The sequence below is a fragment of the Leuciscus leuciscus genome (assembly GCF_965113295.1).
Source record: "Leuciscus leuciscus genome assembly, chromosome: 7".
Classification (NCBI taxonomy): Eukaryota; Metazoa; Chordata; class Actinopteri; order Cypriniformes; family Leuciscidae; genus Leuciscus; species Leuciscus leuciscus.
The window spans coordinates 11,404,975-11,423,791 of record NC_138731.1 but is presented as its reverse complement, the minus strand read 5'-3'; the positions used below and the strand labels follow the sequence as shown (position 1 = coordinate 11,423,791).

Genomic DNA, 18,817 nt, shown 5'->3' with positions numbered 1-18,817 from the left:
AATTTTGTTAAATTTAGCAACTTTTCAGACTAAGTCGGCATCACTGCTTTCACGTTTAATGCCAACCAGCAGGGGGCAACAAAGCTAAAACATGCTGATTAGCAAGAAAATGGTTGGTTTTGTGAGCATTCTAGAGTTGAGAAATGACATGATAATAGTCATCATCCCATGCTGATATGTTGTCATGGGTTTTATTTTGTGTGTCTGCTCATATCTATAACTGCTCCAGTGGCATAACTGATACATTCGGTCATCAACATTTTTCAGTAGTAATGGTTTATTTTCCCGCCTGAGATTCATCTGACACCTCAAAACATTCAATCTAATTTACAGTTACCGAAAGACATGAAAAATTATCTTTGGGCAGTTCATGCACAGTAGGCATCTTAGTACAAAATTACAAGACAAAATAAATAAACTGCATTGTAAAATATTTACAAAGAAAATCAAGACAATCCATTCTTGGCATCTCATGCATCTTCCAAAAATATACAAACGCTTTTTTTAAGGGGTGTCATTGCAAACAAAAAGCCCAGAGATATCCAGGCGTTAACAGTCAGTCTTTACCCTTTAGTTACCAGAAACACACGGATGTGTAAAGGCATCTTCATGTCAAACGCCTCACGGCTCACAGACCGTATAGAGTTAGACTTCCTCTGAAACTTTTCACAACCGAAGACGCCCGATGGTGCAGATTGTCCACATCAGATGCAGAGACAGTCTCATGAGTAGCTCTCGTTCTCATCCCATGTGGTCATCCATTGCTTCTTCTCAAAGGGATCTAACATGACCTTTCCGTCTTTCAAGAGACGCGTCTCCTTACGAATCCTCACCGCATGATATTTCGGAACGCTGTCCTCATATTTGGAACGTTTGAAAAATCCACACTGACAGAGAAAGAAGAAAACCTCATTAAGAATAATAAAAAAAATGGGTACATTTAAAAAAAAAATCACTCTGAGTGTGTATGCTTTGGAGAACACTGAGAGACGGGACATGCTTGACAAAACAGGACACGTAGAAGCACATCCATCGACACAATACGAAACAAAACTGAGCTTCACACGGAAAGAGCGAAGCACGCTGAGCAACATGAGTCTTTCCCTTGCTTTGGTCAGAGCAAAGGATGAGTTAGTGAGTTAGGCCACACGTCATGCAGACACCAATCTGCTGCAGCGATCGTGTTTTACCCGGGTAAGGAGAGCTAGGCCTCAGTGGACAGTTTGTCTGAGGGCTGAGTGTGAATCTCAGCTTTGTGAATTGCGGCATCATACTCGTCCTTCTTGGCCCGCTTGAAGAAACCGCACTACAGAGGGGGCAAATTCACGGGTCATTGCAAACATGTCATGAGAAGGTTTGTACTACATTTGTACTGACACAAATGTTCATGGATTTAATATGCAGTGGCCACAAAAAGCATTTGGGCAGTAAAACCTGAATAAAAAATGTGTGAATGTCATTGAATGAAAATATTAAAGCCAGTGTCATCTGCGTCTCACTCAGAATTTTTCCTTCATGTCTTTAATTGTGTGATTTTTTATAGATGTAAGAAGATCGTTCTCAAGTTTACACACTATCAGCATGATCCACAACTAACCCCTTGTGAAAAAGAAGTGCATTTAATTGTTTTAAATGTGCACTTGTGACGTACTTCAAATCCTAAAAGTACAAAAACTTGCAGATAATACAAAATTAGTTAAATAAAAGGTAAATTAAATTTTAATAATGTCAAATTAAACCTTTTACTTTAAAATAATTTGTTGTCATGTTTTAAAGAAGTATATATTTTGATGTGTTGACTAAAGCACATGTAAGGAACTTGATTATCAAATAACACTACAGTTAAATATATATATATTACAAATGTACTACATTACATTGCAAATGTCTAATTGTAAATATATTTAAATATGACCAGTTTCAATAGAAAGGGCATTAAAGTATGACATGCAAATAACATACAACTGGCAATAAAGTATAGGGGAGAGCGGGGCACAAAGTAACGCTTTTTGACTTTCTCAGTTTGTGTAAATCTACTTATGGTTCAGAGTACCGTATTTATTTTTTCCCACATTAATTTCCCACATGTCTAGTACAATTATGTGTTTTTGTTTTATTAATACAGTATATACTTTTTTCTTGACATACCCCGAAAGAATGGAAGTGAAATGTGACAACATGCCCCATAGGTGGGGTACATTGTAACATGTGTGGGGCACATTGTAACATAACATATGACAGCTTAAAATGTTATCTGATCTAATAAAAAAAAAATACAAAACAAACTAAAATATTTTCTAAATAAAATACAATTAAAAAACTTTTTCATATAAAATAATGGCAATTTACATTTACATTTACATTTACATTTAGTCATTTAGCAGACGCCTTTCTCCAAAGCGACTTACAAATTAGGACAAAATTCAGCGAGTCATCATAAAGAGGCAAAAGCAACAACAACGCAAGAAGTGCTCAAAGTACGAAGTTCAGGTATTATTCAGAGTAGCATAAGCCTGATAAGTGATGTTACAAAGGGAAAGGAAAACGTTTTTTTTTTTTTTTTTTTTTTATAAGGTTAAGTGCTCACGGAAGAGATTGGTTTTCAGCTGCCTTTTGAACGTTGTCAGGGATTCTGCATTCCGGATGAGGGTGGGGAGAGCGTTCCACCAGCATGGAACTGTGAATGAGAATGTTCTGGAAAGTGATTTTGTGGCTTTCTGTGATGGAACCACGAGACGTCGCTCGTTGACCGATCGTAGGTGTCTGGTAGGGATGTAGACTCGTAGGAGTGAGTGAAAGTAGGAGGGAGCTGAGCCTGTGATAGTTCTGTAATTTTTAATAATTAAATATAAACTCATTTTTGAGTTTTGAGTACGAACACATGAAAACACAGCTATACAACATAGTTCAAAACAAATAAATAATTAGTAATTTCTGAACATTGACTCTCAGTCTTTATTCACCTTTTTCTCACGTTTTCTCAATAAAATTAATAAAAGTATAGAATATAATAGCATATTTCTAATAGGGGTACATTGTAACGCAGTGTTACAACATGCCCCCGCCTGCACAACTGGGGTTTAAACCCAGCTAGTGTCTTCTGCTAGTTAGTGGAAGCATTAAATAACTATCTCAACTGTTAAATAACATCTTGGAGATTAAAATAATATCAGATTGGTCTTATTTTAAATAAACACAAAAAATTGAGATGAAAAATTCACTTAAGTAAGAAATTTACTTTTGCTATGGTTTAATAAATGTGTATGGATATCTTTCCCCCCCAAAAAAAAAATTTGGCGGAATTTTTTTTTTATATAGTGTTGATATGGCAACTAGTAAATACACAAAGTTTCGTCATCCAAGCATGTGCGGAAGTATTTAAAACAAGCGCGTTACAACTAGCCCCGCGTTAGGTTGTGCCCCGCGCTCCCCTACTTTAGTTTAGATGCTTGGCAGTACACTTTACCATATTTCAAAGACAGTATTAAATATATAAAGATGTACTTTATGTCTTACTTAAGTGGCTCAAAAGCACTCTAAAGTTCAGCTAACTGCATCTAATATAAATTTAAACTATAACGCATTTTGATATAATTGCAATTAACGTGCAATTAAGTGTCCGAAAACATTACATTACATTTTTTTAAAGTATATTATTTTAAAGTATATTATTTCTGTAATAAGTAGCCTCCTCTTTTAAAAGTATGTGGTACTTCTTTTTCACAAAGGACACCTGATAAATCAATGTCACAATATGATTTATATCCATTGTTTTGTCTTTTAAAACTTTATCTATCTCCTGCCTTCCTATCTATCTTGGAACATGACCATGACTATATATATAAGTAGATATAAATATATATAAGTAGATAGATAAGATAGATAGATATCGAGGCCATGAATTAAGAATTATTTATCTTGTTTTAAGTAAATATTGCACACGATACAATATGTTGTTCCCTCGATTTTATACATCGTTTTTTCACGCATGTCTTGTGCGGTGCTACGTTTTTTTAGGTATCTTTCTTGAATAAAAAAAAAATAAAAAAAATATTCTATTTGATTTTAGTTTTATTTAATGAAATGACATTCATTCAAGTGTACAGTACAGGCCCGTTCGCACCAAGAACGATAACTATAGAGATAACTATATTAGCGTCCACACCTGTGATGATATCATTGTGTTTTTCTAAGTGTGTGCTTGACTGTCACTTTAAATCCTCGAGCTCATTACATCAGGATGGATTCTGATTGGCTGTCAATGATGTTTTTATAATTCATGAGCTGGGTAACATCATTCTGAAAGTGATTCCAACGATATTGTTTCTCTGTGCCGTTATCGTTATAGTTGTGCTGTGAACTCAGCTATTCTTTAATATTGAGAACTATATCTTTATCGTTCTCTTTATAGTTATCATCCTTGGTGTGAACGGGTCTTAAGTCTCCAAATTCTTTTTAGGGCCATTAAAATAGTAAATACCAGAATAAATAACAGTATAGTATTAGAAAACAAAAACAAATTCAGAACAGAGAAGTCCACATACAATATGAGCTTTCTACCAGAAATACTCCTTAAGGAACTCTTGTCCATGTGGCTGATGCCCTTGGGTTTTTGTTAGCTTTATGTTTGGGTGTGTGAGTGTTTTATTACCTTCCAGAGTAACAGAACTAGGAGAGCCAGCATCAGAATCCCAGCTAAAACCGCCACAAGAATGATCCACCAGGGAACTCCTCCGAACGGAGTCGCTGTCGTCTCTGGGAACACGGTCAGCCTCACCTGGGCATCAGACGTACAGGTGTTCAACAAATGTCTCTAATTTCACAGACTTAAATGTGTTACACTTTAGGAAACTGTGTTACCTGGGTCTCAGCATTTTTAAGGACAATGTTATTGGCGGAGACATCCAGACTTATGGAGGCTTTCACTATTATATCAAGGTAATTGTAGGACGCATAATCCTGTTGTTGAGAGGAAAACAAAACAGATTGCTTTAACAACCTCAGGCATTATTTCAAGGGAACAAAATAAGCCCTCGTCATTGTCCTCACTTCAAGGAAAGTGGAATTCCACAGCCGGGATTTTAAAACGATGACTGCAGTGCTGTCCAAGCCCTGAAGGGGGCACTTCATCTCCACACATCTGGCATCGCCACTGCATGACTATGAGAAATAATAAAGTTCAAGTTGTTTTGGTCCAATCATTCCTAAAAATGAAAGTTCACTACAAATATAAATAACTAAATCTCATTACCAGAATCTTGTGCTTGCGTTTGTCAGTGAAGAGGGATACTTTACTCCCGTCAGATGGTCTCCTCTCCTCCAGCTCACGCTTTCTCCTGGTTGACGTCGACTCCTAAAAGAGTCACAGATGTGTCTACTTTTTGTCCATGTTTTCAGCATCAATCTCAGCCAGAAAGGTTAACGCTTAAAAATGTTTTCTTGATCTAGCATTATTTTATATCAGGGGTCATTTTGACCCCATTTTTAAATTTTTTTATTGAGTGTTCATCAGAGGGGTCCGAGGCCCTTGGACTTTTGTCGCACTTGAATCATGAATACACACACAAACATTTTTTGAAAGGATTCGAGGAGTTTTGTGGTTGAAATTTAAAAAAGTAACAAATCCTTCCCTCGTGGGTCAATTTGACCCCCTTAGGAATTAATGGAATGTGAGGAATTCTTCTGAACACATAGAAAAAAAAGCTCAAAATTCAAACAAAAAATGCTAAACCTTTACCAAAATCTTTTTCATAATGTCTGTATCTGAATGCATACTGAAAGGAACTGACTTTAGGACCCAGCGGAACAGCTCATTCGCTCCATGTAGAGCTATAAGGCCATCAAGTGGCAAGAATCATGAAATATTGTGTTATATATATTTTTTTTTCCACAAGAGGTCGGCAAAGACAAAGACCCAATGTAAGATATTTTGAGCTGAATTAAAAAGGTCATGCATGAAATTGTGAGTTATTTTGAATTTAAGTTGAAAGAATGTGGGGAATATGCTTAAATTACCATTTATTTATTATGTATTGATCAAATCTAGTAATTTAAAGATAAAAAAAATAATAAAAAAATAAAATAAAAAATAGAAAAAATATATATGTGGAATCTATGTGTACCAGATGCGTTATGTTGCTGTCTGGGTCAGATGTAAACTAAGACAGGAATATATCTGGTACCTCACTCAGTCTGAGAGGGTTTATCTCTCTCTCAGGTGAACAGGTGACTAACTGCAGGCCCTTGGTGTTGATCTTCATCAGATACAGCAGCCATTTTCCCACAGAACTTTCTTTAGGCCACTGGATGTTTAGGGATGCAGTGCCAAAAGACTTCAGAGGCTTTCCCAAATTAATCACCTGCAAAAAAAAGAAAAAGAAAAAAAAATCTTAGGCTAGAAGTAGTGCTTTGCAAAAATGGCTGAAGTGATATCTATAAAGGTGTATAATTCTTTAAAGTTATTTTGGCATTTACTCTGAATTCATATTCGATCAAGCTGCCGACTTCCTCCTCTGTCTTCATGGCACTCATGCCTCTGATTCGACCTCCAAAATAGACCTGAGACGGCTTGGCAACCCTGATACACAACAATCAGCAATCAGACACTGTATAAACATATCCGCTGACATGTGACAGGACGTTACACAACTAAGACTGAAAAAGAAGGGTGCTTAATTGTGTTGAATGTGCACTTGTGTACTTACATTTTTTAAGTATATTTAAAAAAAAAACACTTGCATGAAATAAAAGGACACTTAAGTGTACTTAGAGTACACTTTCATGATTGTTTCTTAACAATTAAGTACACTTTTAAAAAGTGTGCTTTGTAATATTGTCAAATTCAATGTTTTATTTTAAAGTGCATTTTAAATCATTGTTTTACTGATCTTTTGTTAAGCTTTAAAGTGCACTTATTTTGATGGGTTGACTAACATACTAAAGCACATGTAAGGCACTTGATTATAATTTTAACCTTAGTGTGTTATTTGATTTTACATTTAAAGTCAATATGAAGAGTTCAGATGCAAAAGCCTCTAAATGCCATCTGAAATTTTCTCATAGAATGATCATTTTTATCAAGCTCGTATATTTAAATTCAATAATTTCACTTAAATGGCAATGAAGATTACCTATTAATTGTCATTTAAGTGAAATTACTGAACTTAAATATACAAGCTTGATAAAAATGATCATTCTATGAGAAAATTTCAGATGGCATTTAGAGGCTTTTGCATCTGAACTCTTCATATATTTTAAATGTACTAAATTGCAACTTCATCATTACAGATGTGTTTTCAAATATATAAAAATATGACAACTTTCAATAGAAAGGACATACTTTGCCATAAATGCCTGTCAGCCATACACTTTAACCATATTAAATACTGTATTTCACAAAAGTAATTATGACATTGCATAAATATATATTTAAGTCCAAGCACTCTAAAATCCAGCTAATTATATGTAATACAAATATAAACAAGAATACATAATTATAATAAATTTTGCACTTTTCTTTTATATTCTTTTAAAGTGTATTATTTCCGTAATAAGTGCGCTTTTTATCAGTATCCTAATGTGTTCTTTTTCAAAGGGGAGTCATTCTACTAAGTTTATGATGGCAGAGATACAGTACACTAGTAGTTATTAGCAGCTGCTTTTAACCTGGGGTTAAAGTGCTTTTCTCAAGCGTACAGTGCTGACATATTGATTTCTGTATTTCTACAGCTTCATGGTAAACCCTGCTTGAGACTTCGCCTTTGAATCAGAAGCCTTGACCCTTAAACATAAGAGTCCCAGAGGCTCTGCATGTTCTGCACAAAACCTGATGTTTAATATTACTTTAAAATGCAATGGAAGTCAGAAAAGATCTGCTTCTGTTACTGCTGAAAAAAGACCCTACAAATCTTGTGTATCTCCTTTCGAGATTCAAAAGAGATCTCAAAAATGTCTCAAACTGTGCTTAGATATGCAACGATCCCACATGAGATGAGAAATAAAGTGATGATACGCACCCTTGTACAGAAAGAAGAAGTTCAATCACCACTTTGGCTTTGGCTTTCACTTTGGTCAGGCCCTCCTGTGAACTCGTTCTGTATGTGGATGTCATAAACATCATATATACTTTCATCATACAATTAGTTCATATAAACATGCTTAAATCAAGAGTGTTTTTGATAGTTTTAATATTTCATACGTTTCCAGCTGAAGGTTGATCTCAACTTCTTTGGTGTCTTGCCAGTGCTCAATATAATATAGAATTTTACCTACAAAACAACCATTTTTATTAAAATGACAATTCATGAAATAGATTAATAAGTCATCATTGAAGTATTACTGACCTCTGAATCCCGTTTAAAAGGGTTTCCCAGCTCACAGTCTGCCAGAGAGCCATTCTGATTGGCAGCACAGATCACATGTTTATCCTATAGGATATAAAGTATGGATCGGTGGTAATTGATTGAATTTGCATTATTATTGAAATGTAAAGTTTATGCATTTAGTCTACTGACAGAACCAACTGAACAACAATAAGAGAGAAAGAAAGATAAAGAGTTCATAGAAATATAGCAACAATATTTTTATATCAATGGTGAAATAATGAATAAAGCCTTAAAAAATAGTTAAATGAAATTCAGACGAGTGCCACAACGGAAAGGTTCAGGTCACGTGACTCAGATATAGACTTTAGACGTGTGATACACTTACAGTAGTTCTCAGAGATCTGAATCCAGAGTATGAGAGAGATTCATCAAACTGCCCCACCAATTTGGCTTCATGAGCATCATCTCCATTTCTGTTCCTCACTGTGACCTCCAGAGCAATGTCCTTCTGATCACTCAGAGAAATCACCGGCACACCATTCTCCCTGAGAGACGGATTTGAGCATTTAACACACTGCACACCAACAAAGAAACCTTTTATACTGATAAATGTTCCTTAAATGACAAGCAATCTAGTCGTCCAGTAGTCATTTAATGTAATAAACAATCTAATTATATGTATTGTTATTTGATACATTAAGATTTCTCAATTTCCACTTGTGATCAGCTCATATTTCTATATCGATGTAAAGAGAGCTTGTGTGTGTTGGGTTTATGTTGCATGTATTGCTGGTACACACAGAGGTAGAGGAGGGAACACATCTTGTTTGGACTCCCTGTAGCAGAACCTGTACTGCAGATGTAGGTTACTCTGACAGATGTTGTCCGTGCCACAACCCTCCTTCAGGAAGTTCACCTACAGGCCAGGAAACAAGGTTTATTATATTTGAAATGTTTTGCCTATGCAAAAATTATTGTTGACATTGATTATATAATATTACATTTACTATATTGTATTATATTATATAAGTTATAAAAAGTAATGTTTTATAAGGTACTGCAATACACTGAGGTGCAAATAATATCTGCCACTAAGTGCAAATATAGTGATAGATCCGATTTACACTAATTGAAAATAGCAGTATTTTATTTGCACTAAGTGTAAATAGTAGTTAGATGCTATTTATATTAATAGCTATTTATGCAAATAGCGGCAGATATATTGTATTGTAGTACATTATAAAACAGTATGCAATAATAACATATTCAGTGTCCATTAAAATAAAAAAAATGGATGCTTTTTTATTGGGACATTATTTGTCCCTGTGCCAAACCCTATAAACACTATATTCCCTTCCACTTTTCGAACATTTTCTTTATTTTTATTTAAAATCAACACCTCTCTGAACTGATTTATGATGGGAAAAAGGAAGAATGAGTTTGGAAAAAGGTGGATTCAAGCTCGGTTCGGTCACCACGTCCTGATATTCCTGGGTCAACATATTTTGTTGATCCTAGAACAACATTCCTGTCCGAAACTTTAGTCCTAACCCTATCCCTACACTAACCTAACCTAACCCTACCCATAACTTATCCCTAAAATCAGAGGGAAATGATAGGTGAATAATACTGATGTAGAAGCACCTAACTGTGGTTGTAAGCCTAAACTTGACATAAACTATAAACTTGTCCCTCAAACCTGATTGGTTGATTGGATTGTTGTTCCAGGATCAACAAAGATGTTGACCAAGGAGATCACCGTGATTTTGCCAAGTAAGACATGTTCCTGGATTGACATATTTTGTTGATCCTGGAACATTATTGTCCGAAAAATGTAGTCCTAACCCTATCCCTACCCCTAACTGAGGGAAATTATAGGTTAATAACACTGATGTAGAAGCACCTAACCCTGGTTGTAAGCCTAAACTTGACATAAACTGTAAACTTGTCCCTCAAATCTGACTGGATGATTGGAATGTTGTTCCAGGATCAACAAAGAGGTTGATCCAGGAACATGTTGTACTTGTTCTGCGGTTGGTTGCGCCAAAAGCTAAGGCCACTTGCCTTACTCTTCACGACAGTGATCTGTTATCAGACAGGTTTCTTTTGTAATCTTGTCAGGCTCATCTAGACAGTGCTGGGCGGAGTGAGTGTAAAAGCCTCTGCCAACAAGGCAAGTAAATAGACACTCCGTTATGTTTACAGTGAAGGATCTAAAGATGCATTGACTCTTCATTAGATTTCTGTGCAGTAAACTGTGAGTATACCTCAGTGATGGTCTTGTTGGGCACAGTGGAGTCCAGTATTGGCACTAGTTGTGGCAGCGAGCTCTGCCGTTTGCCTCTCTTAGCACTCTGAATGGCCACAGACACCTCGATAGGAATCGCTCTGAGCTTATCCCTGATGCCTTCCTGAAAACCAGAGCACAGAAGATCCCACTCAGTCAGTGTATCGACATAACATTTCATTCATGAGAGCTTAGACAGAGGCTGAATGTCATAATAAAAGTCCCTAAATCCAAAATGAGAATTATAGGAATAGTGCATCCAGAAATTAAAATCTTTTCACAATACTTTTATGGTGTAACTTTTGAAGCTTCAAAGATCCAGTCCCACATTCATTGTAGTTGCACAGAAAAGCACAACCATTACAAAATCCATTATAATTTCTCATTTTGTGTTCCACTGAAGAAAGAAAGTCATATGGGTTTGGAACAACATGAGGGTGAGTGACAGAATAAAACATTTAGGGAAAAATTGTTACTTTAAATTTGGCATGAAAATTAAAATTCATCCTATCTATTTTCTAAGTGCATGTTATAACATATTGTGAACGATTAATCCGCGCATATGCTTCATTTTTTGAAAGTGTTTTGACCTTGTAATGTTCAATCAAATTGTCAGACTTCTCTCAGGTGACGTATGCAGAATTTCTCCAATCATTTAGTCTGCTTAAAGAGGACCTATCATGCTTTTTTACAAGTTCAGCTTTCTTTAGTGAGCATAAAAAGGTCTGCAAAGTTAAAAAGCACAAAGCCACTCCAAAGGGAGTTATTCTCTATATCAGTGAACACTGTTGAACTCCCTGAAACGTCTTGATTGTTGTCATGAGTTTTCTTCCGAGAACAAACACATCACTATATTCCCCATTTAAATAATTCCCACCCAAGGCATACTAAAAAAAAAGGGAGCGAGGCCTGGTTGAGCTAAGCCGTGAGTTAAACTGTGCATCAAATTAAGGTCAAATTTGATAGCAATAGTTACTAATCGGGTGTCGGTGAACATGTCAAACTAGCGATCAAAGACTTCAGATTTTTAGCCTAGGATCATCAGAAGAATCTTTTAGGATTCAATAAATTAGTCTCAGACAGCTAAATCGTGGCCAAAATCATACAGTGTGCTTAAAACTGAGAAGTTTTTCCTTTGAGTTTTCCTTCGTACAGACGACACCATTGTCAAAATGATCCCCATTCATACGAATCCGTGAAAACAACTAAAAACGCGTAATTCTGCTGCCAGGCCATTAGATGGCGATGAAACACTATAGACTGAACACTTAATACGCATGTGCATGACATCATCGGCTTCAGAGATTCGCGTTTTTGTTGTTTACATGGAGACCGTTTTCAAAAACTTGCACTTTGAAACCCGTTTTCAAAAGTTTGCGTTTTCAAGAACCCAAAACGCTGTTGTCGTGTAAATGAATGGCCAAAACACATTAAAAGTTTTACGTTTTTAGTTGAAAACGGTGTCGTGTAAACCTTAGAAAAAGGGCATAATATGGCCTCTTTAAACTCGCCCCTGCAAGCATCCAATCAACAACCGATGAACCAAACGCCCTATACCCACATTCTTTGTTTATGGACAAAAAATATGGAATAAAATATGGAATAAAATGGAATAAATATGGAAATATATTTACAATATGGAATAAAACGTCTATCACTAGGACTTCAAAGCTTTATTTACTTGTAACAAGCTTTTTTGTTTTGTCCTCTTAGCTCCAGAGTGCCGGTCGACTGGAAGTCCTGATCCATCTCGTTCTTCTCCAGAAACACAACTCTAGATGGGAGACCCAGCTTCCTGCGGTGCCACTCTGCCTCCAATGTACAGGAAATGGCTGGAAAACAAACAAAAACTGGTTTAGAATGTGTGAACCTTTAGACCTCAGAACAAAGAAATGCACTTATTTACTCCAGTGAGCATATCTAGTCTTCCGTAACAGCATTATTAACACAGAATACAATTGGATTAAATCTTAAAGTCCCCCTGTGGTGAAAATCAAGCTTTTAATGTTGTTTATATGTCTATGTGGTGTTTTTAATATGCTTTAAGACAAACCATGTGTAAATTCATAATTCAACACCATTGCTGAGTATTTTCTCCTGCAGTGAACCAAAGACAAAAACACGGTTTGAAACCGCTGGTGTTTCTGACATCACAAACTACCTTGTAACCAATCAGATCAACATGTGATTGTCAACGAGTGGATCTCTGAGCTGCTGTGAGTGAGTGGAGGCGGGGCTCATTTGCATATTCATAGAGCCACACATTTTTTTCAAGGAAAAAACATTTAAATATGTAATTTTGGTAGATGAGTTTTAAGGGATAAAAGGATTGACTACAGGGGGACTTTGAGGCATGCTCACACTACGAACAAAAACTATAAAGAAAATGATAACTATATCAGTGTCCACACCAATAGACGATAAAAATATATTACAGTATAAGCACGCTCTACCGCTTTAAATGCTAGAGCTCTTTAAAGTCCCTTTGATTTCTGATCGACTGTCAATGTTTTTATGGTTCATCAGCTAAAAAAAACATAGTTGTAGACTGATTCCAACTTTATAGTTATCGTCCTTGGTGTGAACGGCCCTTTAGACTAAACAATAAAAAACTGTAATAGATAAGGAAAGTTTCTCATTATAAGAGCATAAACAGACTTACTGATCTTAGGGTTGTAGGTGTGAGGGTTTGCTCTATATGTGAAACAAGCTTCCACAGTCAAGCTGTGAAGAAACACAAAATTATCTTCACACAGAACAGAGTTCAAAATGTCAAGCACATCTATGAGCGATGCTTTCTAAGTTCTTGTTTTGTCAGTATCTCACCAAATACTGTTGCCACACGTTTTCTTCATCAAGTCAATTTCCTTCGGTGTCACCTTGATGTCTTGCTTGATGCTAATAACCGCTTTGGACCTGAACACAAGACGGATGTTGTTATAGCATCTCAAAAATCTTCAGGTAACAACTTTGCTATTAGAAGTGACCTATCAGCACCTGTAAATAAAAACTGTGTCAGAGAGCGACCCAACGGCGAGATCAGGGTAAGAGTTCTGATCCAGGTCCATATTTCCGGCCAGAGAATAGCCAAACATCTTAATATTGTGCTGTTTGCCCTCCAGTATCTGCAAGATAATGTTGGATGTCTTAGTGTCTTAATGTCTTTATTCACGAGTTCACACTTACAAATAAGTCAGATAGAATAAATGCGTATTTGGCGTGCTGTCCGAGGAGAGGGCTCCGGGCTCGGTATTCGGCCCGATCCCAGAGTACTCCCCCCGTATTCCTGGCTGTGAAGAAAGAGCCAAGAGTGAGGAGTCGGGATGGTGGAGGGATGCTGGAAAACTGTCAAGGAATGTTAGGTGAGTTGACAGAGTGGATATATATATATATACTTCTTGTCATGCTGATTAGGGTCGACGTAATTGTTTGATGACAAGTAGATTTGGATTGATTATCTGAACTTTGTTTATAAAACATCATTTAATTTGTTTAACAGCAAAGAACACACCATGTATAGACTAAAACCATATTTTGTTTTAAAGGTCACAAAAGACATAGTTAGTACAAAGTTACATCAGAAGAATGTCAAAACTAAAGTACAATCAGATGTTAAAATATGTAAGTATCAATTTTTTTTCACCAATGTTTTATCCTGAAAATGGAAAACCTTTTAAACTGAATAACACTGGAAAATGAATCAATTTCTCACTGATGTGTTCCATTAAAATGGCAGACAGAAGAGAAAACGGAGAGAGACAGAAATTGGAGAGTGTCTAACCTGAGCTGGTTTGGTATTGATGCCGTCAGCAGACCCGTGGTAGATGTACACGCTACCAAACCCTGAGTCTGCATATGGAGCTCCTACTGCAATATCTGAGAAGCAAGCAGGAAGAATATTAAACAACCTCGAACCTGAACAAACCAAAACTAAAAAATCAACTCCTGCATCCAACCTTCAAAAGAATCCAGATTGATGTCTCCAATGTTCTCCACAGCCAGTCCAAACATGGAGTCTTTGGTTCCGTTCAGGCGAGTCGGAGTGACGTCCTTCCACCTTCCAGCTTTATTGATGTAAACGTACACAGCTCCACCCACCTCCTCGTCTCTCTGGTAGAACTGGGGTGCACCAACCACAACATCCTGCCAACTGGAGGGACAATACACATGATTTAGCTGCCCACCCTTGTGAAAAAGTACAGAGCCCCTAAATGTCAAGTCAAGTCACCTTCATTTATATAGCGCTTTTAACAATATAGATTGTTTTTATAAAGCAGCTTTACAGTGATAATAGGAAATTAAAGTAACAGAGATTGTTTTGGCTTTACAGCAGCTCTAGAATAAAGTTATTGTCCAGCTAAAGTTAGTTTCTGATTGATTCACTTCCATTGCAAAGATCATTAGTTATTAACTTAGGGGCCGCTTACACAACACCGTTTTAACTGAAAACAGAAAACTTTTAATGTGTTCTGGCCACTCAACTACTTACTTGAAATAAGTAATAATAAATGGACCTTTTCAAGAATAAAAATAAATATATACAGACTTTTGTGTGCGAGTGAAAGAATGGTTGGGAGGAGCATGAAGAATCATTTTCACACATGAATTAGCACCTCTGAATCCAGACCTTAAAATCATTGAAAGTCTTTGTCTATACAAGATCGAAAATTTATGTTTTTCTTGATGGAAATAAATGTTGTGATGTTATTTCCATCAAGAGGTGCATCAGTCTTTGGTCAGATCTTGTATTGACAATGTAAGAGTCCAGCACTCTGTAAAGTCTCCTCCAGCACATCCCAAAAACTTTTAATGAATGGAAGGTCTGGACTCAGAGGAAATGAGTCATGTGTGAAAATGATTCTTCATGCTCCTCCCAACCATTCTTTCACACGTTGAGTCTGATGAATCCTGACATGGTCATCCTGGAATATGGCCATGATGTGTCTTCCTACATGGCTGTTAAAGAAATGAAAAGCTACACACTCCATCAATTAGGGCTAGAAGAACTGTTGCCAAACATATAACATGCTAGAAACTTAATATTCACTGTAATAATGATCCAATCATAGACTGTTAAGCACTTGCCTATTTAAATCCAATTACTTTTTTTTTAAAGAATATACTGAAGTGCAAACTGAGTGCAATGTTTTTAGACACTTAAGTACATGTTATGTACAATTAAATGAAAATGTATTATAGTTTAAATGTATATTAAATTCAATTAGCTGAACTTCAGAGTTCTTTTGAGCCACTTAAGTAGGATTTAAGTACATCTTTTAGTAATTTTGTTATTACTTCCGTCTTTGAAAAAAGATTAAAGTGTACTGCCAAATGTACTGAGAAGCATTTATGGTAAACTAAGATATAGTTTAAAATACATACTAATTTCTTTTGAAACCTGTAGGTCAAGTATTTAATTATATTTTAGATGAAACATTTATAATCATGAATTTACAATTCAGCACATTTAAAATATATTAAAACACACACTAGTTAAATATCCAAGTACTTCACATGTGCTTTTGTATGTTAGTCAACACATCAAAATAAGTGTATACTTCTTTAAAACATGACAAAAGATGGTTAAAATAAATGATTTAAAATGTACTTTAATGTAAAACTTTTAATTTGACATGGCACTTAATAAGTGTGTTAGGAGACCCAGTCATGAAAGTGTACTCTCTATAAGTACACTTAAGTGGCCTTTTATTTGATTTATATTATATTATCTGCAACTACATATATATTTTTAAAACTATACTTTTAAGATTTGAAGAGCACTACAAGTGCACATTCAATACAATTATTGGTAGGATTTTATTTTACAGTCCCGTTTCGCATGAACATATGTACTCATTGTAGTAATGACACTAACCAGGTAATAACTAGGTACTAACCCTGAACCTACACCTAAACCTTAACTTAACCCATGCAATTACCTTATATTACTCAATTCTTTCTTAGGTAAGAACACTGTAAGTACACATACTGTAAAATAAAGTGCAACCCAATTATTGAGATTGAGCAGACTTCTTTTTCACAAGGGCACTCACAATCTACCCACTCCTTTTCATAATAAACAACATTTATTTTCTACAGATCTTGTGTCCCTCACCCATCTCCATTTAGGTCCACCACAGCAACATCATATCCAAACGAGGACGCGAGTCCTGGTCCTTCCAGAATGTGTTCAGACATGAGCATGGTGGAGGCTTCTTCTTGCTTGCCCAGAAACACCACTGCACCGCTGTGATTGGCTCTCGGCGCTCCGGACACGATGATGAGTTTCCCTTTTTCTGTGATACTGTGGCCGGAATCCAGAGAGAATCCTGTGCATATGCAAGATTCAGTGTCATAAAAAGCATGAACACACATTCACATTCACGTTCACAGACACAGACACACACACACACACACACACACACACACACACACACACACACACACACACACACACACACACACACACACACACACACACACACACACACACACACACACACACACCTAAGTAACTGTTGGCTGGTACTGGCACCCCGACCTCATAAGGACCATCATCAAACAAGCCCATTTCCAGCAGAGTGTTGTTCTTCTGCTCGACGCGCACTATACCTAGAGAACAGATGTGATGGGGTGAGTGCTAAACAACAAGATTAATGTGACACAGGAAAACAAATGATTTGAGTTCTGGTTATAAGAAACATGTATTTAATTGTGCAAATTCCTGCGGAAAAAAAAAGTGGTTAATTGTATTGAATGTGCACTTGTAATACAAATCTTGAAAGTAAATATTTTTTTTTTAAACTGTAATGTGGATATTGTAATATGTATTAAATAAAAGGCCATTTAAGTGTACTGAAAAAGAGAATAGTGTCATGACTATCACACTTTTAAACAGTGCACTTTGTAATAATGTCAAATTAAAAGTTTTATTTCAAAGTTATTTTTGAAAAGTAATTTTGTCATGCTTTAAAGAAGTACACTTATTTCAATGTGTTGACTAACACTACAGAACATGTTAAATACTTGATTGTAACTGTACGGTGTTATTTGCTATTTTATTAAAACATATTTTTAATGTACTAAGTTTTAACTTCATCATTACAAATGTGCAATTACATATATTTTTTAAATACATAGCATATACATTTCTATAGAAATGACATGAAAGTATATTTCAGTTAACCTTATAATATATACTGTGCGTATCAAAAGCACTCAAAAGTTCAGCTAATTGCATTTAATATAAATTGAAACTACAACACATTTTCATTTAATAGCAATTAACATGCTATTAAGTGTCCAAAAGCATTACATTCATCTTGCACTAAAGTACATTCTTTAAAAGTGTATTATTTCTGTAATAAGAACTCTTTTTTAAAAAAGTATGTTACTTTGGAATAAAATTGTGTGAATTAAGAAAATAGTTAAAGAGAAATGTTGCAGTGCTCCTCCTCACCAGTGGGGGTCCCTATGCATTTAGAACATAATACATATAAATGCATATAAAATGTAAGTAAAGACACTGACTATTTTTATTGATCACTCCATCATAATAAATAAATGGTAGCAATATGATCATGGTCATGAAGTAAGACCATGCAAACAATGACCAGTGAGTCACTTCTGACCTGCTCTCAGCCTCATTCGACACACCCAGACCACACACAGTCTGTTCAATAACGCCTGATGTGTACTCTGCTTTGTTCTATGAGTATTTCTGTTAGATAACCTGTACCTTTTAACGTTTTGATGGACAGAATGCACGTTATTTTTCAGTTTCACAGTTGACCAGACTATATGCCTACAAAGTCTGGCTGTATGAGGCTACTTCTGGTCTTCTATACCAGAAGTGATTATTTTTTAAGCTCTTTATCTTTTCTATTAATCAACAAAAACAAGCAATAAATCATTGTAAAATAGGGAAGGGAATCTTTAGGCACCTCATGAGCCCATCCAATTTTTTTTTCTTTAACTGATCTTATTAATAAAACTTAAAATATTTAATTACCGGTACATAATTATAAGTAGGCCTGCTTATAATAATTACACATTAAAAAACTCAATTAATACAATTGTTAATAATTTTAACAAATATAGCTTCAAAACAAATAACAAGGAGGGGAAAAAAATATTACAAGCAATAAACAAAGAGTGCTTTCAGTATTTAAGAGTAGGCTGTCGGAACGTTTTCATCTCTTTTGAA

General features: G+C 35.7%; 1 protein-coding gene and 1 pseudogene across 2 annotated transcripts in view; one reads left to right on the top strand and one right to left on the bottom strand.

The window, feature by feature from the left end:
- The window catches only part of LOC309503487 (uncharacterized protein), a 68,943-nt gene that overhangs the window by 26,378 nt on the left and 23,748 nt on the right, over positions 1–18,817 (top strand). The window lies entirely within an intron of this gene.
- LOC309502554 (integrin alpha-6-like) lies at positions 256–18,258 on the bottom strand (annotated as a pseudogene). The gene is made up of 22 exons (XR_014211807.1): positions 18,243–18,258; positions 17,119–17,223; positions 16,727–16,940; positions 14,568–14,761; positions 14,393–14,487; positions 13,609–13,736; positions 13,438–13,527; positions 13,274–13,335; positions 12,293–12,443; positions 10,592–10,724; positions 9,125–9,240; positions 8,710–8,869; positions 8,343–8,426; positions 8,198–8,267; positions 8,016–8,093; positions 6,475–6,577; positions 6,183–6,359; positions 5,252–5,353; positions 5,050–5,160; positions 4,861–4,959; positions 4,652–4,777; positions 256–887 (listed from the first exon to the last, which is right to left on the bottom strand). The product of XR_014211807.1 is annotated as an integrin alpha-6-like (transcript).